The sequence below is a fragment of the Rhinolophus sinicus genome, linkage group LG13 (genome assembly GCF_036562045.2).
Source record: "Rhinolophus sinicus isolate RSC01 linkage group LG13, ASM3656204v1, whole genome shotgun sequence".
Classification (NCBI taxonomy): domain Eukaryota; kingdom Metazoa; phylum Chordata; class Mammalia; order Chiroptera; family Rhinolophidae; genus Rhinolophus; species Rhinolophus sinicus.
The window spans coordinates 32,542,060-32,561,761 of record NC_133762.1 but is presented as its reverse complement, the minus strand read 5'-3'; the positions used below and the strand labels follow the sequence as shown (position 1 = coordinate 32,561,761).

General features: G+C 47.0%; 1 long non-coding RNA gene across 9 annotated transcripts in view; it reads right to left on the bottom strand.

Moving 5' to 3' along the window:
- Positions 1-19,702, bottom strand: part of LOC109456686 (uncharacterized) — a 97,949-nt gene that overhangs the window by 8,306 nt on the left and 69,941 nt on the right. For 7 of the 9 annotated variants that reach the window (XR_012491189.1, XR_012491194.1, XR_012491190.1 and 4 more), the window contains one exon: positions 959-1,093. This is a non-coding gene — a long non-coding RNA (uncharacterized LOC109456686). Of the gene's footprint in view, positions 1-958; positions 1,094-15,726; positions 19,636-19,702 lie in introns of those variants that run through there. The other 2 variants (XR_012491188.1, XR_012491193.1) reach the window with 1 other exon arrangement.

Sequence of the window (19,702 nt, the reverse complement as noted above, 5' to 3'; positions counted from 1 at the left end):
CAGTGTCCCTTCTGCTTCCTCCTCACCTCCTGAGCACTTACATTTTGTGCTCCTTGTTTAGAAACATGGTAATAGATGCTTGTGCTTAGAAAACAGACACACATCGATGCAGTAGTATACATAGAAGAACTAGACAACAAACAACCAATTACTTGAGTGCGAGGGAAATAAGTATTTGAACTTCACGAGAGCAAATGGCAGCTTGTAACATCCATTTGGTTACTTGCATGATTTGTACAGTGGGAGTACAGTCTCTGAATCTACCGCTTGTTCAGAACCACCATCATCTTTTTCCTAGCATTCAGCAACAACCTAATAAGCGCTCTCCCTGCCCCTCCTGTTCCCCTAAAGACCCTCCTCCACATGAAGTTAGGGGGAGCTCCTAAAAATGGCCATGACATTCCTTGCCTTAAAACCTTTTGAAGGCTTCTCACAGCTCTCAGAAGTTGCCACATCCTAAATGCCCTGGCTCCCGCCAACCTCTCCTAATTCATCTTAGAGTGTTCTCTCCTTGTTTATTATGTGCCAGACATAATGACATCCTTTTAGTCAAGTAGGCCAAGCTGTTCTCTCCCAGTTTATAGCCTTTCCATGTGGGATTCTTTCTATCTTGAACACTCTTCCATCTCATCTTTGTGGTCTCAACTCAAATGTCAGAAATGACGCTTATAGACCGGGTTTTACAAAATCCTTTTTCATATCCCTCCTCTGGGTTGCCCAGGAAATATACTTTCCAGCCTGCTTGTCATGAGGTGTCATCATGTGACTCGTGTTGGGCCAATGAAATAGAAAGTGGAAGGGATGTGTATCTAGCAGTCGGGCTGTGCCCTCCTCCAGCCTCCTTTCCCTGCCACAGATTCTGACCACACCATGTACTTACAAATCTCCCACGCCACTGTCTTTGCTTAATTTGTGGCATTGGCACCATGTGAAATTATCTCCTTTCATGTATGCTTACCAGATCATTTCCTGTCTTCCATGCTAAACGTGAAGAGCTAAGGGCGGGTGGCAGGATGGGGGTGGGGTCTTCTGTCCATCTTGCTCATAGTTACATCACAGTTCTCAGCATCACTCAGGTGCCCAGTGAATATTTCTGAAACATATAAATAGGAGAGAATAAGTGAATAGAGCTTTTGTAAAAACAAAATGAGTTCATTAACGAAGGCAGCAAAGTGTCTGATAAAATGTCAGCATGCACCAAATATACCTAATTATGAGCATGAAGAACTGAGGCTAAGGCCGTTTCTTTCATTTGTGTGCTGTGGAAGGGCGAGCAACAGACGTGGGGTTTGGCTTGAGACCAGAAGTCGACAAGAGGCCATCTCAGCCTTGAACATCCAAATCACATCCATAGGCAGAATGGAAGTGGCCTGGGAGAGCAGTCACTGGGGAAAAGCAGACTGAGGGTGACAGACCCCACTTCTCCTCATCACAGCAGCACGACGCTAGATCTGGCAGGAAGGGTCTGAGATGCCAGGGCCAGGACATCACCCACTTTCTGCTTCAGCACCACAGAGCGCTTTGAAGGGTCATTCCATCCGTTCAGCGTGTAATTTATTGGGTTTAGACTAGATGCCAGGTTTGGGCTGGGGTTTTGCAATTAAGAAAGGAATAAATCATCATCCCTGCCATCAGAGGGAGAGACAGACATGGAAACAAATAACTAAAAATAAACTATGACCAGTAGTATGACAGAGGAATGGGCAAGAAGATATTGGAGTAGAGAAAACAGAAGAAGCACCTCTGTCTATGGATTTGTGAAGGCTGAGGAGACAGCCTCTCCATTGGACCACCCCTAGCCCACCCTCCCAAAAAAAGCAAGTACAAATTTCCCAGGAAGACATAGCGGGAAGGGTGTTCTAGGCAGAAGGAACAGCATATGCAGGGCATGGAGTCATGAAAAGCTTCCACAAATCTTAGGAAGAGAAAGACATTCTGGTGATTGAAGCATAAGCTAAGTATATCCTAAATGGGTTGGAATGTATGGTCTTGCCTTTTGCATTTAAAAGAGACATGGGTTAGACATTTATATAATTTATGACTAATGTAAAATAATATTGCATATCAACTATAATTGCAAAATAAAATAATAATTAATCAATAAATAAACAGTGAAAAAATGAAAGACACATGGAAGAGACCCAAAAAAGTTAGACAGGAACAGAGTTACTGATTGTTACGGGGATATTCTGTTTTGTTTGTTCAAGCTGAAAATAGAAATTATTCCTGAACTCCAATCTTTTTTGAGTTCTTTTAAAAATGTATTGCTTAAGCAATATTACACCAGCAAAACAGAAAACTCAAAATTAGGAAAGAATGATCCAGAATACTACCATCCTAATAACCACATGTTCATATTCCCATGTTCCTTCAAGGTTTCACTTTGACCAGCCCATCCCTCTCTCAGGGGACTGAATAAACGGAAACAGGCCTGGACTGCATTGTAATCATGGCAAAACACCCCAGGGTCCCCTGAAGGAGACGCACGGAATTCCTGTCCCTGGAGAACTTCAACTAAAGGTTGATTACGTATAAACCTGTCTAAAAGAGTTCTGGCCATTGTCCACTCTTCAAGTTGTAGATTTCTAGAATATGGACAGTCAGTGTAAATCTCTAGTTCATAGATTTTTAAATCTTGGATCCCGAGACATATGACCCTCCTAGACCCCTTGGGGTCAAAGTGTGGGTCCATGGAGGGTTCTCAGGAATCCAGGAGTCACCTGAAATTGTATGCCGAACTTTTGCAAGTATCTGTGTGCATATTCCAGGGAGTGAATCCTCTACTCATCGGAGAGTTGGTGTGTGATTTAAGTCTGACTTCCTGTTTGGTTGTGTTCTATTTATTTCCCAGACCACACTGGATCAACGTGTTTCTGAACTTACTGTTCTGAAGATTGGGATCTGAACAAGGCTGACAAAAGATTGGTTCTTGGTGAAACACTGAGCTACTTCCTGCGCAGTCCTTCAAAAAGTCCCACTGTTTCTGCTTCCAAAACACATCTCAAATCTGTCATGTGTCTCCATCTCCATCATCTAACCCCCGGCCAGGCCACCATCATCGCCTCACCAGACCAAATGCAACAGACTTCAAGCAGGTTTCTTTGGTTCCCTCTTTGCCCGCTGTGATCTAATTTTCATAGAGTATCTTGGGTGACTATTTTTGAATGAAGAAAATTATGTCAGCATCCTACTGAAAATTCTCCAGCAGTTTCTCATTTGCTGTCAAGGTAATCCAAGTTCCTTAGTGTGGCTCGTAAAGTCCTAGATAACCCATCTCCTTTCCATTTCTCTAACCTCATCTAATGCCGCCTTCCCTCTCACTCACTAGGATCCAACCGGGATGGACTTATTTCTGCTCCTGAACTTACCCAGCTACTTATTTCTCAAGGCCCACACCCATGCCGTCCTATCTTCTGGAACGGTCTTTCCCTTTCTTCAATGGTTAGCTCCTTGCCGTTACATAGAGAGATCTCAGCTTAAAAATATCTCCTCCACAGACAGATCTTTACTGACCATCCTATCTTGGTAGATTCCCACCCTCATCACATTTATTTATTTTTGTATTGTGAAGTCTCACTCATTTGTCACAATAGTTATTTTTAGGATGTATTTTATGCTTGTTTATTTTTTTCTGTTTTCTCAACGGGACTCTGAGCTCTGTGGAGACACAAGCATTGACCTTCTTCACAGTCACATGTCCAGTTCCTGACACACTATCTGCCACATAGTAGGTTAAATGGTTGGATGGATAGAGCACAAGATGAGTGAGTGAAGAAAGAAAGAAAGAAAGAAAGGAAGGAAGGAAGGAAGGAAGGAAGGAAGGAAGGAAGGAAGGAAGGAAGGAAGGAAGAAAATGGGCCTTATAAGTGTCTTCATGCCCCGTCTTTATGCATAAAACTAAAATTACCACCCCAGAATTCTACATTCTCAGATATGCTAGGATGGCAAAGGTTACCAATGGGCATGTGAGTTAGTGAGAGTTGAGAAGGGTGTGCTGAGGACAATTAGAAGATGCCTGTAGATGGTATGCATACAATCCAACACACATGATCCTTAAGGGCTTGGTGTGCCTAAGTTTATTTCAAGGCAACCTCCATAGCTTGGGAGACTGGAGGATGGGGGTGCGGGGAATGGGAGGAGGGTCTGCAGACTGAGTGTCTCATACTAAGGGTTTAAAAGGAAACTTGGGGAGGTCTTCAGGGGCATTTTCTTGATAAGCCTGACAGTAGGTTTAGAAGAGCAAGAGAAGGGTGGAGGTGGAGTGAGGGTTGTGATGATCTGATATCCACCTAGGACTCCCCACAAATGGCACAGGGATGGGTAGGACACAGGGTCACCTTGACCTGTGCCAGCCTGACAAACCCGCACACCTCCCAGTGGAACAGAGGAGGATCTCCGCCTTTTATTCTTTACCTCCTCCCTGCCCATTCCTATCAATGCCAGGTTCAAAGCCCCAACTCTGCCTGTCTCTGGTTCCTGCCCCTACTTGTGAAAGCTGAAGGGCATGTTTGCATGAGGTGCCAGGCTCCCTTAGCCCCAGCGTGATAGGCTCCCACCTTTGGTTCTTTCACAAGATGGGAGGTTTCTGTAACCCAGACTCTGTTCCTTTGGTCTATCTTTGGCCTGAGGCCTGAAATCTAATCAGGTCTGCTCAGCTCTGAAAGGAGGACTCTGGGGGCCAATTCCTGTTAACTTTTATAACTTTATATTTAGGGAGACAGTAGAGCTCACTAATTAAAACCATGGACTCTTGACCCATGGGTCATACCCTTAACTCAAACCCCAGTAACTCTACTGAAGTGACTTCTCTCTGAGCCTCAGTTTTCTGTCTATAAAATGGGTACACACCGTCCCTTCCTCATATAAGGATTAAGTGAGATAATGCCATTGGTGCTCCACCCAGCCCCTTGGAGCTTTCAAGGAGCTCAAGTGGATTTCTAATTCTTACAACCTGGCATATGCCTGAGGGTCAGTCTGTTTCTTTGTGAAATTTGGCTATAGTTGTCGAAAGTTCATTATGTGCGTGGGTGTGCACGTGCACACAAGCACACAGAAGGCCAGAAGTGCTAAGGAATTACATCCCTAGGAGCAGGCTTCAGCCAGTGACCTTGGCATCTGGTATATAAATATCCCAGCTCCCTGCCTCCCCAGAGGGGATGATTCTGTGTATTACACAGTGTCTCAGAGCTTCCCCACAGGCGTAAGCTCCAATCCCCCACTGTGATCGCTGGCTTGATACCACACTCTTAATTGCTGCCTTCATTTCCTTTATCATTCCCAATTTCCTGGTCTCTGTTCAACTTCCCAAATAAACTACTTGTACTGGGATCATGATCTTGGAGGTCTGCTTCTGGGAGAACCCACCCCAAGACAACATTCTCAGCATAGTGCCAGTTTCTTTACAAACCCTCCATATTAAATATCTCCATATTAAATATCTCCGTGGGAGAGACCTCACTCCGTGCCACCCAAACACACTGCTCATCAGAGTGAATAATCAGCCTGAGACTATAGCAAATCCCAGTCCTGTCCTCCAGACAGGTGACTTCCTTGTGCTGTGAGCTCAGGGCCTGCTGAGGGACCCACCAACTGCTCCTCCCTAGCACAACCCTCCAGCTTCCAGCAAAGCCGACTGCAGGTCTGTGAATAAACCTGCCTCTTCAGGTGAAGCAAGAAGCTCCCTGCCCTGCCCGGCCCTGGCTGGCCAGAACAGGTCTAGCCAGGTGTTCCTCTGGTCCAGGTGCCAATCAAAGACAAAGCCAGGGCACTTTGTCCAACACTTGGATTAAGAGCTTCCACGGGGCAGAGGTGATGCCTGTGAATCTGTCTATGAATCTCTCTTTGCCCCTTGTCCATTTGGCATCCTCAGAAGTCACTCCTTATAACTTTATCTCCAATAAAGAAAATTGCAGGAGGTATCACCACCAAAGACCCTTCAGTTTTGCAGGGAGGTTGCAAACTCAGAGCCCAGCCCAACTATCCTGGAAGTGCATTCTTTATTCTCTCAACAAACCCTAAGGCTGCTTCTGGGCTGAGCACAGGCAGATACAGGCTCTGTAGAATCACATAAGTTCTTGGCAAACTCCAGCCTCAGATCTTACGGATTCTCCAAGTGTTCATGGAAACTCGTTAAGCCAAAAAGCCCATTCTTGGCCGCCATGAGTATTTCCAGCTATGAGCACAAGGGCATTTCCATAGAATAAACACAAAGACTTAGATAAAGAAAAACTTTGCAATTCCTCTATAGTCCGAAGACATCTTGGCTTTAATTCTGATTGTGAAAACACTCCCGACAGCAAACCCGCCTGAAACCTCCTTTGCACAACCTGATTCTAGACTCTCACCGGCCGTGCATCCACTTGGTAAAGAACACTCCTTGTCCATTTCTTTGTGCACCCTACAGCTTGGTAATATCATTTAAAGCAGATCCTATTTTACTCACATAAATTTAGCATCTAGGGCACATTCAGCAATGCTCGAAGTATCATAGGATCGGTCGCCAACAGAGAATGCTCTGGAGTCACATTACCTGGCTTCAAATCCCTATTCTGCCTCTTCCTCGCTCTGAAATCTTGGGCAGGTTACTTAACCTCTCTGAAGCAGTTCTCAAGCACGATCCCCAGTTGTTTGACTCTTCTCCCACTGTGCTTTGGCGACTGTGTCTCCTCCCCACAAGTCTGAGCAAACTGGGGCCTGCTTGGACCTATATAGTTTAGAAGACGTGACTTCCAAGAATAGAGCATAAAAGGCCATGCAATTTCTGCCTGGCTCTCTAGCAACACTCACTCTTGGAATCCTGGGCCACCAAGTAGGAAGGCTGACAATCCTGAGGCCACCATGCTGGAGTGGCCATGGTAGATGCTCCAGTCTACAGCTCCAGCTGAGCTCAGCCTTTGCCCAACCCAGCCCAGGCACCAGACATGGGAGAAGAGAACTCATTTGTTTGGGTTCCTCCAGCCATTCGTGAAATTCCAGCCGATGCCCCAGGCATCACAGACCAGGGGGAAGCTGCCCTGCTGTGCCCTTTCCAAATTCCTGATCCACAAAATCTATGAGTTTACTAAAACGGATATTGTTTTATGCCATTAAGTTGTGTGATCGTTTGTTACGCAGCAATCGCTAAGCAGAACATTCCCTAATCCTCAGTTTCCTCATCTGTAAAGCCGTTCGTGGTGCCTGCCTGGTAGAGTTTTCACGAGCACTGGGTCACCATGCGTCTGGCACATTATTAGCATCCCCTTCACCGTTTCATTAAATTGAAGAACATGGGTGAGATATAGTTGATGAAAATCCCCCAATTGTGTGTGCGTGTGTGGGTGTGTGCAAACTGTTTTTTCTAATTAGGTGAATTGGAGATAGTTATGAAAAAGATGTTACAACAAAGTTGCCGACAGTGATTCGTGCTGTAAAAAGTGTTTATATGGATTAGGTCGACAGAACTGCCGTGTGAGATGGTGTCTGTGTGCATCTGTGACTTCCTGTTGGTTGCACACGCTCCGGTGCCATAAGCCTACAAACTGATTGACGTAGACATAACAAGAGGCAACGGGATCGTGCGGAAGCACACAGGCACACAGAGCGACGGCACGTGCGGAGAACCCAGAGTGGTAACTGACACTCCCATTAGGGAACACTTCATCATTCCCTTCCAAGCCTAAATGCTTTTATTTTCTCGTGCACAGATCGATACAGCTGGCAGGTAAGTGTCTGTCTGCCGCATCACAGCAGTGAGACCCTAGCGGGTCAGAGGACGTCCGCTCCTTCTGGGGGCCCTCAGGCCCAGCCACGCCGAGCAGGTGTCCGAGATGCAGGCTAGACCACACTTGAGCACCGAGCCGTCAGCGTACAAAATCAGATCTGACCGAGACTGCGGAAGATAAATGAGCTGGAGTCCCCCAGCCCCAGATTTGGTCATCTCTTTATGAGCTCTGAAGGGCCTATTAGCAGCTCTGATGAGTACTGGGGGAGATAAAGTCAGCCTCGAACAACGTTAGCCGGCAGAATCAAATCACACCCAGTCCCCCAGGGAGAAGGAGACCGGCTGGCTTCCAGGAGCGGTAGGCAGCCTCTCAGCTCCCTCGCCCAGAAGGTTTATATGAACACTTAGTGAGGGGAAAAAAAAAACAGTAAGCATTTTCTTTCCAGCAGAATCGTCGAAGAATTTCCTCATATATCTAATAGCTTCTCCTCGGGCAATTTGATGTCCCTGCTTAGACAGGTGTGCTCTCATTTTCTGCTCTCAGAGTCTCTACTTAGGAGGGGCTGTCACCATCTAGAGAGGCCAGCTGAAGTCAGCTCCTTTATCACCCTCGTGGAGGCCAGGGCCCTACCTCAGGCAGCCGTCAGGGTGGCAAAGCTGTGGGAGGGGGACAGGGAGCACAGTGCAGGGACTGGACCTCCGGCTCTTGGTCACTGGGAGACCATGGGCTACTAGCCCTCTCTGGCCACGGTTAATGCTTCAGTAAAATGGGGCAACTGGCTCCATTGTGATGTGGCTCTCATGAGGATTAAATGGAATCACATGTATACAGCTGAAAAGATGCTCATTGAAGGTTCTTCCTCATCCAGCGTTACAGACTGGGCTGAGAAAGGGACATCTGGAGGAGGCAAACAGCTACCCCAAGGGCTTCATCAGCCTATTACAAAGATGAAGATAATTAAATCTAGGGCAAGATTTGGGGAGAAAGAAACACCTTCCTGAAGAAACGAAAACTGCAGGCTAATTAATACATATGTTGCCCCTACCCCACATCTCGGGTCACATGCTATAGACCAAAGAAGACTTAGGCATGAATCTTGATTACCAGCTGTGTGGCCATAGCCTGGTCACTTGCCCTCTCTGATCCTCAGTGTCTATCTCTGTAGAACAAGAACAATATTAATGTTTACACAATATTCATTCATAACAATGATAATATTTACATTGAAAGGCTGTTAGGAGGGAAGTATACAAAATATCTGACAGAGTAGCTGACACAGAGTTCACGCTCCATTAATATCAATTACCTTCTCCTTTCTTCTTTCGTTTCTGTCTGTGCAATGTGGACAATCCTGACTCTGGCAGCCTTCTTGCTCAGTTATCCCTCCCGCCCCCTATTATTCAGACATACATCTGTCACAATCTTCCTCACATCATATGTTGTGATTGTGGGTCTGTCCAATTCACCGATTTGATTGCGAGCTCCCTGAGGTCAGGGACTGTCTCTTATTGATTAAATAATGATTTCTTGAGAGATCTTAAATATTTGCCTTTTAAATCAAGAGACTGCTATATACCAAGCACCTTGCCGAGGAATAAGAGAGAGCAGAGAATGAGACAGGCAGGGAACCTGTCCTCTTAGGGCTTAAGTTCAAAGAGCGAGGGAGACAGAAACCAAAACCAAAATACAAGTAAATAATAAGATAATTAAGGTCTGTGATGTGTCCTCCCAAGGATGGAAACCAAAGGATTGAGATGAGAGAAATAGAAGGAAGCAGCTTTTGGTGGGCAAAACTTTCAGAGGAGGCACCATTCAAGGAGGGTGTCACATAAGACAGAAAGGATGACATCTGAGGGGCTCCCATTACAACATAAAGAATGAAGAAGTGTCTTTGCCAAAAGCCAAGAGGAGAGAATTTCTTCAGGCTGAGGGAACAGGATATGCAAAGATCCTGAGGCAGGGAAGAGCTTGGTGGCTCTTGGAGCTGAAAGGAAGTTATTGTACCCGGAGTGGAATAAACAGTTAAGCAGAGCTGCGTATGATAAACAGGAGGAAGGAAGAAGGTCACAGGGCTCAGTGGGACAAAGGAAGGTATTTAGATTAGAGGTCAGCAAACAATGGCCCACAGGCCAAGACTGGCCTGCTGTCTCCTATTATAAATAAAGTTTTATTAGAACACAGCCACACCCATCCATCTACATATTGTCTACGGCTGTTTTCAAGCTGTAACGGCGGAGTTGAGCAGTTGCAACAGACACCTCATAGCCCACAAATCCTAAAATATACACTATCTTGCCCTTACAGAAAAAGTTTGCCAACCCCTAGCTTAGATATGCAAAATAAAGCCAGTTTGAAGGATTTTTAACTGAGGAGGGATGTGATCTGATTAGACACTCAGAACAGTGCCTAGCTCAGACTAGATTCTCAAATGTGCTTGTTGAATGAGTGAGTGGATACTTAGATGAATAACGCTTCATTATCCACAACCATATAATATTATCCCCTCCGGTAGCACAAATAATCGGGAGTTTTCGGGACTGAGTGGGAGCCCCCCATCCATCCAGGCAGACAGCGTTTTTCACAGCACTAACAGCTGACAGATACTTAGAAAATTGAATGTTTTATGCAGCTTCAGATTGGAAATAGCAGTGCGGTTTTCACCACAGGGAACCCTCTTAATGTAAATCCAACCCAATTACACACACGCAGGCAGGCGCCGAATTTGCAGCAAGACTGAGTTTTGCCCAGCAGCAAATGAGGCACAGCTAGGGAGAGGGAAGGAGGCCTGCTGGGGAGGATACAGGAGCTGCTGCAGGAGGCACCTCCGCCCTCAACACTGCTCTGTATGACTCATGTGTGGAGGGTGCTGGGCGGCTTAGGGCACCCAGGATAAAAGTGGCTTATGCAAATGCACGACAGGCTGCATTCTGCAATTGCAAAATCATGAATAGGGGAAATTGCTCCAAAACCATAACTAACTTTTGGCCCCTGAAGGCCATACCTCTGGCCAGTTACAGATGACCAAATCCTTAGAGAAACTTAGAGACTGGAACTTTTTGTTTTTTCCTAAATCAATGGCAATGAGCTTTGTGAGATACATGCAAGATTAGACATGTAGAATGATGGGTGTCCTCACGCTGAAGTAGATTGGACACAAGAATTGAGCAAATGAAACATCTGTGTTATGGTCAGGATCCCATATCATCACCAGCCATGTCGTCCCAATGAAGGTAGTGCCTCTCCGAGTGCTGGAAGGTCCCACCTTCAACATACCCCGCCCCCCGAAATATAGACATGCGGGACCTCGCCGCCACATGCTAAGTGTTCAGGGGTCCCCTGTGCTCTTAGGAGCTTGTATTAGTTTGCTAGGACTACCACAACAAACTACCACAAACTGGGTAAGCTTAAAACAATATAAATTTATTTTCTCACTGTTCTAGAGCCTAGAATTCTAAAATCAAAGTGCAAGAAAGGCCGTGCTTTCTCTCAAGACTCTGAGGGAGGATCTTCCTTCTCTTTTCCTAGCTTCCAGAGGTGGCTAGCAATCTCTGGTGTTCCTTCTTTTGTAGCTGCATCACTCCAATCGCTACCTCATTGTCACATGACCTTTTCCCTGTAGGTCTCTGTCCAAACGTCCCTCTTCTTACAAGGATACCAGTCATTGAGTTAGGGTCTATCGTAATGCAGTACAACCTCATCTGAACTTGATTATTTCTTTAAAGACCCTATTTCCTAATAATGTCAAATTCACAAGTTCCTGGGGTTAGGATTTGCACATATGTTCTTGGGAGACACAATTCTACCCATGAGAGAGCTGTAACTAGAGGTCCAGTGGAAGGATCCTATGGAAAGAAGAACCCATCACGTGGAATGGGCATTATTCTCACTGCCTAGAGAGCTTTGTGAGATACATGCAAGATTAGACATGGAGAAAGTACTCACATTCCCACTTGTGTGAAAGCAATGGGCATGGGTAATCTCAAGTGTCAAGAAAACCAGACCAGAACTCAGAAGGCTGGGTCTCCAACCCAACACAGATGTGGGCACCCAAATTGCCCACTGCTCACAGGTCGTTTTCTCAGTCCTGTCTCCCACCACCTCCCCAGACAACGCCTCGCTCTCCATCTCTGGCATTCAGACTCTGCCCTCGTCTCTCCTCACCCCAGCCTATCTGCCTCTCACCCACATCAAAGGCCAAGTCTCTTTGTTTCCTTCTGTAGTCTTTAGTGACCCACGGAAGAGCCAGACGACGTTCAAAACAACAGCCCAAACTGGTTCCCCTTCATCAAAAGTAAGAAGGGCTCAAGCATTCTTTTCACATCGCAACAATAAAAATAATAATAAACACTGATTGATCCGCCTTGCTGGAGTGAAGCTATTTTTTCTGCCGTCGTAGAAATAGCATCGTTCTGCCCTGGACATGCTTGATTGACGACTTCTTGTGCAACACGGAAAACAGTGAGAGTCAGAGCACAGCGACTGGAAGTTCCTCAGCCCTGCACACCTTTGGCAAGCAGTGTGGGGGGGGCACCAAACCTCTGAAATGTTGTACAGGCACATGGCTCCCTGAAAGGCCAGTACCCTAATGTGAAATGGAAACTTCCACTCAAAGCTAAGGGATCGAAAAAAGAAGAAGCCACCAGCATCAGCATGTCTCAAACTGCAATGTTCCCACTGATCACCTAGGGATCTTGTTAAAATGCACTTTCTGATTCAGTAGGTCAGCTGGGGCCCAAGAGTCTGCCTTTCTAGCAAGGTCCTAGATGGCGATGATGACGACGATGATGATGATGGTCCCCTGACCACCCCTGGAGTACTGAGGGTCTACATGAGCCCCTTGGAAACAGATGTTCTTTGTACAACTGCTCGCCATGAAGTACGTGTGTTCAGCCAGGAGAAAGGCGATTGTCACGCCAGCCCTTCTTAGTCAATACAGGAAATTATCCAAGAAAAATGGAAAAGTACTTCCCGGCCCCCAGGAGATGCTAAAAAGCTACCTTCCTCTTAAATGACAAGTAAGGGTTTGTAAATATGTTTTCCTTAACCCATGCCAACCAAGTTTCTGCCACTATATATATCTTCATAAAATCCTATGGTTCTAGGAGAAATAAGGATTTTGTAATTTCACAACCTGATAATGGCAGGAAACGGGAGGAAGTTTTCACGTTGAGATTTATGTACATGCAGTTGCCTTTAACCTTCACTGGGACCCAGCAGGAAAGGTGAAGAAACTGAGGCCCAGGAAAGCTAAATCCAAAACTGGCTCTAAGTGCCAAAATTATTTCACTGGAACGTGTTGACCCTCCTGGTCTCTGTTGATTGGTTTCTCATTGGTTTCCCTCATCAATGCACAGGCTTGATTTCTCCCTGTGGGGACCCAATGTAATGTCAGACATGAGCAAGTTTGCACCCCTAATCTCCCCAAACCTCAGCTTGCCCACACTAATTAAAACTGGGCTTCACTTCACAGAGCCGATGGAAGAATCACCCGTAGGGGAAATTGCCTTGCATGGACCCCACAAAAGGGGACACTTAATGGCTATCCCTCTCCCTCCAAGCCCGCCACCCCCCATCATAAAGGAAGAAGGAAGGAAAGGGCAGGAGCCCGAAATTGCTGGTCCTGGGGTCCCCAAAATCCACTGCCAGCTCATTTCCTGCATGTGCTAACTTCCTCCCCAGGGAACCCAGTTACAAGGCTTCTCACCCTGACAGCTAGGCAGGGAGTGGCCAGGGCTAAAATGAAATCATGACTAACTTCTGAATAAACCATGGGGATGCTGGGATTCAGAGCTCCACCCCTATCCCATAAGTCCCTGACCTTTTTTGAGTGGGGGTAGAGGGGAATTGTCCACGGAAGGAGTGACTTCCGTGTACCAGGGGTATCTTTAAGTGCCGATTCCTTCTAAACCTGCACATGCCGTCATTTACTGGTTAATACCTCAGCTCTGGAACCTGACTTGAAATCCTGGTTCTTACCTTCCAGGTGTATGACCTGGGGCAAAGGCCTTTTTGTGCCCCAGTTTCCTCCTTTGTAGACTTCATAAAGTTATTGTAAAGGGCATATGAAATAACTCACATACTACGCTTTCTTAAGTCCTTGGCTCAAACATAGTAAGCACTTAATAAATAATAGAAATTATTATCATTTTTATTTCATTATTATCATTGACAGTTCTCTCTGACAATATAGCTCATACTTTTCCCCCATAACTCCTGTATTTTCACGGTCTGGGTTTAAAGAATCAAACACTATTTGATACTATAATTTTCTTTTTCCTCTGAGTAAATATAGTCAGAGTCCCAGAGTTTTCTTTGCTTTTTCTTTTCTTTTGTATTTTGTATTTATTTTGATTTGGAAAAAGGAAAATACTGTTTTTTTCCAGTTTTATTAAGATATAATTGACATGCAAAATTGTGTAAATGTGAGGTATAAAACACAATGAGTTGATATAGGTATAGGTATACCTAGAGTTTTCAAATAGAACAGCCACTGGAAATAAATTCCCTTGAGTTCTGGAACAGGTTAATCTTGCACAGAATAACAAGGAGGTCTGATTTTTAAAGGTTAAATTTTAGAGGAAGATGGTATGTTCCAGAAACATGGTGTCGTGCGGGGAGGCCTGCGGGGTCTCTGCTCCCGCTCCCCATACAAGAACGCAGGATATGGTGAGGCCAAAAAGGAACACCCACGGAGCCATAGGTAGGGGAGTCATACCACTACGGTCTCAATGGAGGCTGGGTTCACTGGACGTGCGACCTGCTGTCCGTTTTCTCTGCAACTGACCGACGACTCTCCTCCACTCTCCTCGGCTCTCCTCCGCTCTCCTTCATAGCCGCAGCAGTTATATTAGTGACCAATGGCTCAATGGCTACAGCTGACGGCCAATCAGCCACAGCTGATGGCCATCTACTACCCGAGCCAGCACTCCTCCACGTGAGGCCAAGAGCCTGTAAACTACTTTCTGGGGCTCTGCCCCCACACATGGTGTTCATAGATCTTACTTGGGCTTACTGGCAAAAAAAAGAAAAAAAAGTAAAAAGAAAAAAATGATTAGCTAGTGATGCCCATTATGGCTCCAGAAATGGGAAATTAGCAATAAAGCAAACATGCTACTCATCTTGCTTTCCATGTGGGGTAGAAGACAGAGCACCAGCTTTGCAGTCAAAAGAGCTGATTCAAATCCTGAATTTGCCCCTTCCTGGATGGTGTGGCTTTGGACAAGTTCTCTGACATTCCAGGTCCAATTTCCTCATTTTTATGAACAGGAGCTGCTCTGAATATTCTATGAGAATACACATGCAAGTTAGTTGTAGATACAGAATAAAGACTAATGGTATCAGATCTCTCCCTCTCTCTCTTTCCCTCTCCATCCCACTTTCCCTGTCTCTCCCGCACTCTTTTTTCCCTTTGTACTTTCTTAACACTGGCTGGTCTTCCCATTCTTTCTCCTCTATCCCCGATGACTCATCCCCACACACCTTCCACTTACCAGGAATATTTCAAGCCCTTCCCCAGTTCTGAACCTACAAGATCAGGAAATCTCATCACATTGCAGGTGGCATGCCCTAGGCAACCTTGCACCAAATAAAGACGTGGGTAAAGCTTAACCCCTCAAAGTCGCTGTTAGCTAGTCTGGAAAACACATAAGACATTCAATCACTATCATTGATTGACAGGGTCCTCCTACATGTCAGCCCTGTCTTGGCCATTGAGGATACAGAAATGAAAGAGGTCATCTTGTGCGGGATGTGTGGAGTAACTAAATAATCTTAGGGGTTGAAGGCAAGATTCCTAGAGCAGGTCACAGATGAACTGCGTCTCAAAATTTATATCAGCAGAGCCGGGCTGATACATGAAAGGCATGAGGATTCCCAAGCATGAAAGCATAGAACCCCAGAAGTGTATGTATTCTGATACCACCAGTGTCCCTTGGAGTGCTTTCTCCCCACTCCCAGGACCGTCCTGTCCCTCACCCCACCCCACTTCTATGCCCCCCTCCCATAATGCAGGCATAAAGGACTTACACACTGTCCCCTGAACTTTTGTTTCAGCCCGTGGGCCTGTCTCTGACAAATGAGATAGTCAGATAATGGCAGGGAATATTCTTAACAACCCTCTGCCCATGCACTTAGGATGTAGAGTGTCTGGCATAAGATTCTTGAGCAAGAGAGACTTGGGTTTAAAACAGGGCTCTTTCCCCTATTATCTGAGAGAGCTGGAATGAGTCCAGTGAGATCTGGATGAAAGGGTTTTAGGAGGATTGCAAGAGATCATAGGTGCAATGTACCCAGCTTATTCCAGACTTTCAGTATGTGGGTGATGGTGGACTTCACAGACCCTTGCTTTAACATTCAGACCCAGTCGCATTTCTATCTGTGCTCACAGAACCCCCATACCAAGACCCCATTTGCCCATCTACTTTCTCTTCTCTTTGTTGGCCCCGAAGTTCAGACCTGCTTAGCAAGAAGGTGACCCGCCAGACATGAGGCCCTCATCACTTGGGGATCAGCATGAACTGAGAGAAACCCCAGAGGAGTATTGGCAGGGCATTAAGTGAGCTTCGAGAGCTGGGGATGGAATGAGGTGTGATGGGGTCCACCTCTCACTGATTGGCTGCCTTCTGCATGGCTTTATAGAAATCATGGTGATGAGCAATCCTGGCCAAGCTCGTTCCCTGGGAGGGCATGGTATATCCCTGTGTGCCATCCTGCCTCTCCTTCTTCAGTCCCTCTGGGACTCCTGTTTCATGGGCATCAAGTGTCCCAGACCAGCCAGAGGGCTGTGAACCAAAGCCAGCAAGACAAGAATTCCTTCCTCTTCCCCCACCCCCATCAGGGCCCAGCCCTCACTGATGGGGCTTCCAGGAAATGCTCAGAAACAGTATTTGACTTGCCTGCCATATTGGAAGCTTTTACTCGCTCTTATCTCAGGGTTGGCTGGGCCCCCTTTTTGAATGTCTGCACTAGAGGTGGAAACCTGCCAGTCGAAGCCAGGTTTGGCCAATGAGCCTGGAACCACCCCCGCCCCTTTGTTAGACAGAGGAAGCGCCTAAGGCTCATTTGCTGAGCTGCCATCCCCTCCCACCACACACTTGGCAGCTAACAGATGAATAACAGCAACTGGATAGTGTTTCCTGGGCACTTACTACAGTCCAGACGCTGAGCAAAGGCCTTGAGGTGGATTATCTCATTTAACCCTTTCTCCAGGAGACAGCCTGAATGAGCTTTTTGAAACACAAAACTGATCCTACCACCCCCTTGCTTAAAGCACTTCATTGAATTCCCAGTGTGCTTAGAACAAAGGCCCAAATCCTTTGCCTGGCCCGGAGGCCGTCCAGATTCCTCCAGGCCTCTGCAGCCCGCCTGGCCCACTCTCCCCCTTCTCTGTGCTGGCTGACAGGGCACTTGGCAGGGCTGGGTGTGGGCTTGTGCTAGCTTCGAGACAGTGGCAGAAGTTCGTGGGCTGTCTCTGATATTGACTGGCTGTCCCCACCTCCTTGGTTGCCATCCAGGGTAGAAAGCATGAAACGGCCAATTATTATTCACTGTGATTTCACACACTGCACACCAGCACAGACACACGCCCGGAACATGGCTCTTTCCTCTCTGAAGCTCCTTCAACGTTGCTCAGCCTGTAACTTGCCAGAAAATTCCCAGTGGATTTCTCCTAATTAGTATAGTTCCCACATATAGGCATTGCCACCTTACTGGCCGACAGAGGAGCCCACCACTCTGAATTAAAGGGGCATTTGCTGCCCAGGACCCAGATGCAACTTGCTCTGGAGAAAATGCAACGATGTCCCCGCTCACCTGTGCTTTCTCACCTCACCCACCACCAGCCTCGTGAGACAACCAAGCCAATCCATAGTCAATTATTATGCCCATTACACAGGTGAGTAAACAAGCTCAGAGGTGTGAAGCAACTTGCTCACGGTCATATAGTCATGAAGTAGAAGAATTGTGCTTTGAATGTGTGCTGGCCTTTGAAGGAAAGATTGGATCTGGGCTGCAGAGGTTCTGCTGGAAAGGTGAGCCTGCATACCTGAGCCCTGCCCTCCTGGAGAGCGGCGGGGGAATGCAGTGTCCAGAAGCTGAGGGTTTGCCTCCCAGCCTTTGCTAAATATAAGAGCAGGCTCACTCTTTTTTCTTGATTGTTTTCAGTTTTGTTTTTGGTTTGTTTGTTTCCTTGCAACTCTATATTGCCTGGTAGGGTTTTCAGCTCTTTCTTCTGTATCTCAAGGTTTTGAATGTAGTATTCTTATGTTCCCTCCGAAGACCTCCCAAGCTACACTGGGGTCTGAGGGATCCACTGAAAAGAAAGGCGATTTCCAGTGTCAGTCCCTCCCACACACTTCCACGGCCACAACCAAGTGCTGCACTCTCCATTTTCCAGATGTTTCCAGTCTGACACTCTGCATGCCTTTGCCTAGTACCCTAGTCCAGACTGCACCACCTGTCACCTGACCTAGCATCCCAGCCCTCCCTGGCCTCCGGACCTCCAGCCTCGCCACTTCCGGGGCATCCTGGCTCCTTCCATGCAGAGCTGGGACCACGTGCGTGATCAGAGGTGTAGCTGCAGCCCTGTGTGTTGGTCATAGCCTCGCTGACATGCTGGCCTCCCAGGGTCTGAATGTGGGTCTCTGCTCCGTCACGTATTCATTGAGTAAATCACTTTCTGGGACTCAGTTTCTTTTTCTAGTCATTGAGAATAACTCTCTCTATGGTTTCTTTTTCTAATTCGAGGGATTATGAGAATTAAATGGGTTAGTAAATCCTGAGAATAATGTCAGGTACTTAGTAAATACTCCTATTTCTTTATCTCCCTTTCTAAGGCTTCAGGGCCGCTACTGTATTCCCATCACTATAGAAATCACTCCTGGTCATTGTTCCTCACACCCTCCCTTCCAACCTTCCCGCTCATCTCCAGCTCAGGTTTCAAAACTGACACCCCTGTAACTGAGTTTGCCCTCTCTACCCTGCCCCTAAAGATTGCTAACAGTGCTATAGTCTAGGCCTCTGATCCTGGGCTCCCCCATTTGCTGTTTCTCAGATTATCCCCTCAAGTCTACTAATGCTGGGCCCATGGTTTAGGGTACCCCACTCCCGTGTTCCAGACTCACTCCTCTCCCCGGGGGAGAAAACTGCCCCCGCCCTGGCCCTGCATGCACTCTCCATCTCCTGTAGCCCTGTGTCTCCACGCCTTCCTCTGACCAGCTACGTGGCATCACCCAGGAGCTGGAGGAAAATGTAGATTCCTGGGCCCTGCTCCAGGGTGCTGCGTTTTTAACAGACTCACAAGCCGATCCGCAAGTCTGTGAAGCATGGGAGCCACTCATCGACACACGCTTGTCTTGTGATGTGGCACGAGGTTCTGAGTCCTGAGTTCGATCTTCTTCTCCGTCTTCATCTTCCCCCCGTGTCCGTGAAGTGCCACTCGAGCCCTCTGCCCAGGAGCCCACATTTCCTCTCTCATCTGGGGAATGTCTGTCCTTCCTCCCAGGTGCAGCCCCCTTGCCAATCCCTCTAACAAGCCTCCTCCTTGGACCCAGAAAGCCAAGCTGCTCATGCCTTTCTCGGTGTATTTAACAGCAATTTGCTCACCGTGGTCTGATTCAGCCCAACCTCCTCCCTGGGCCTGGGGACCTGGAGCCACCCAGGCAGGATCTTCTACCTCAGATCGGATGGGAGGGTGGAGAGAGGGCCAGAAAATGGCGTGAACAGAAGGTGGCCCTTTCTGAGCCACTGCTATGCACATTTGTATTCATTGATGGCTTTCATCCTTCCTTCTAAGTGTGAGGTGAGTGTTGTCGCTTAGATCTTACAGGTGAGGAGACTGGAGCTTGCAAAATCATAATGTGAAGATGGCACCACTGGTGGCAGAACTGGGCCTCCACCTCCGCTCCACCTGAGGCGCCTGTGACAGCTACAACCGCTCCTGTGAGATCCACAGAGACAGGGTGAACACATCACTTTCAGCACAGGAGACTGTGGTCAGAAAGCGG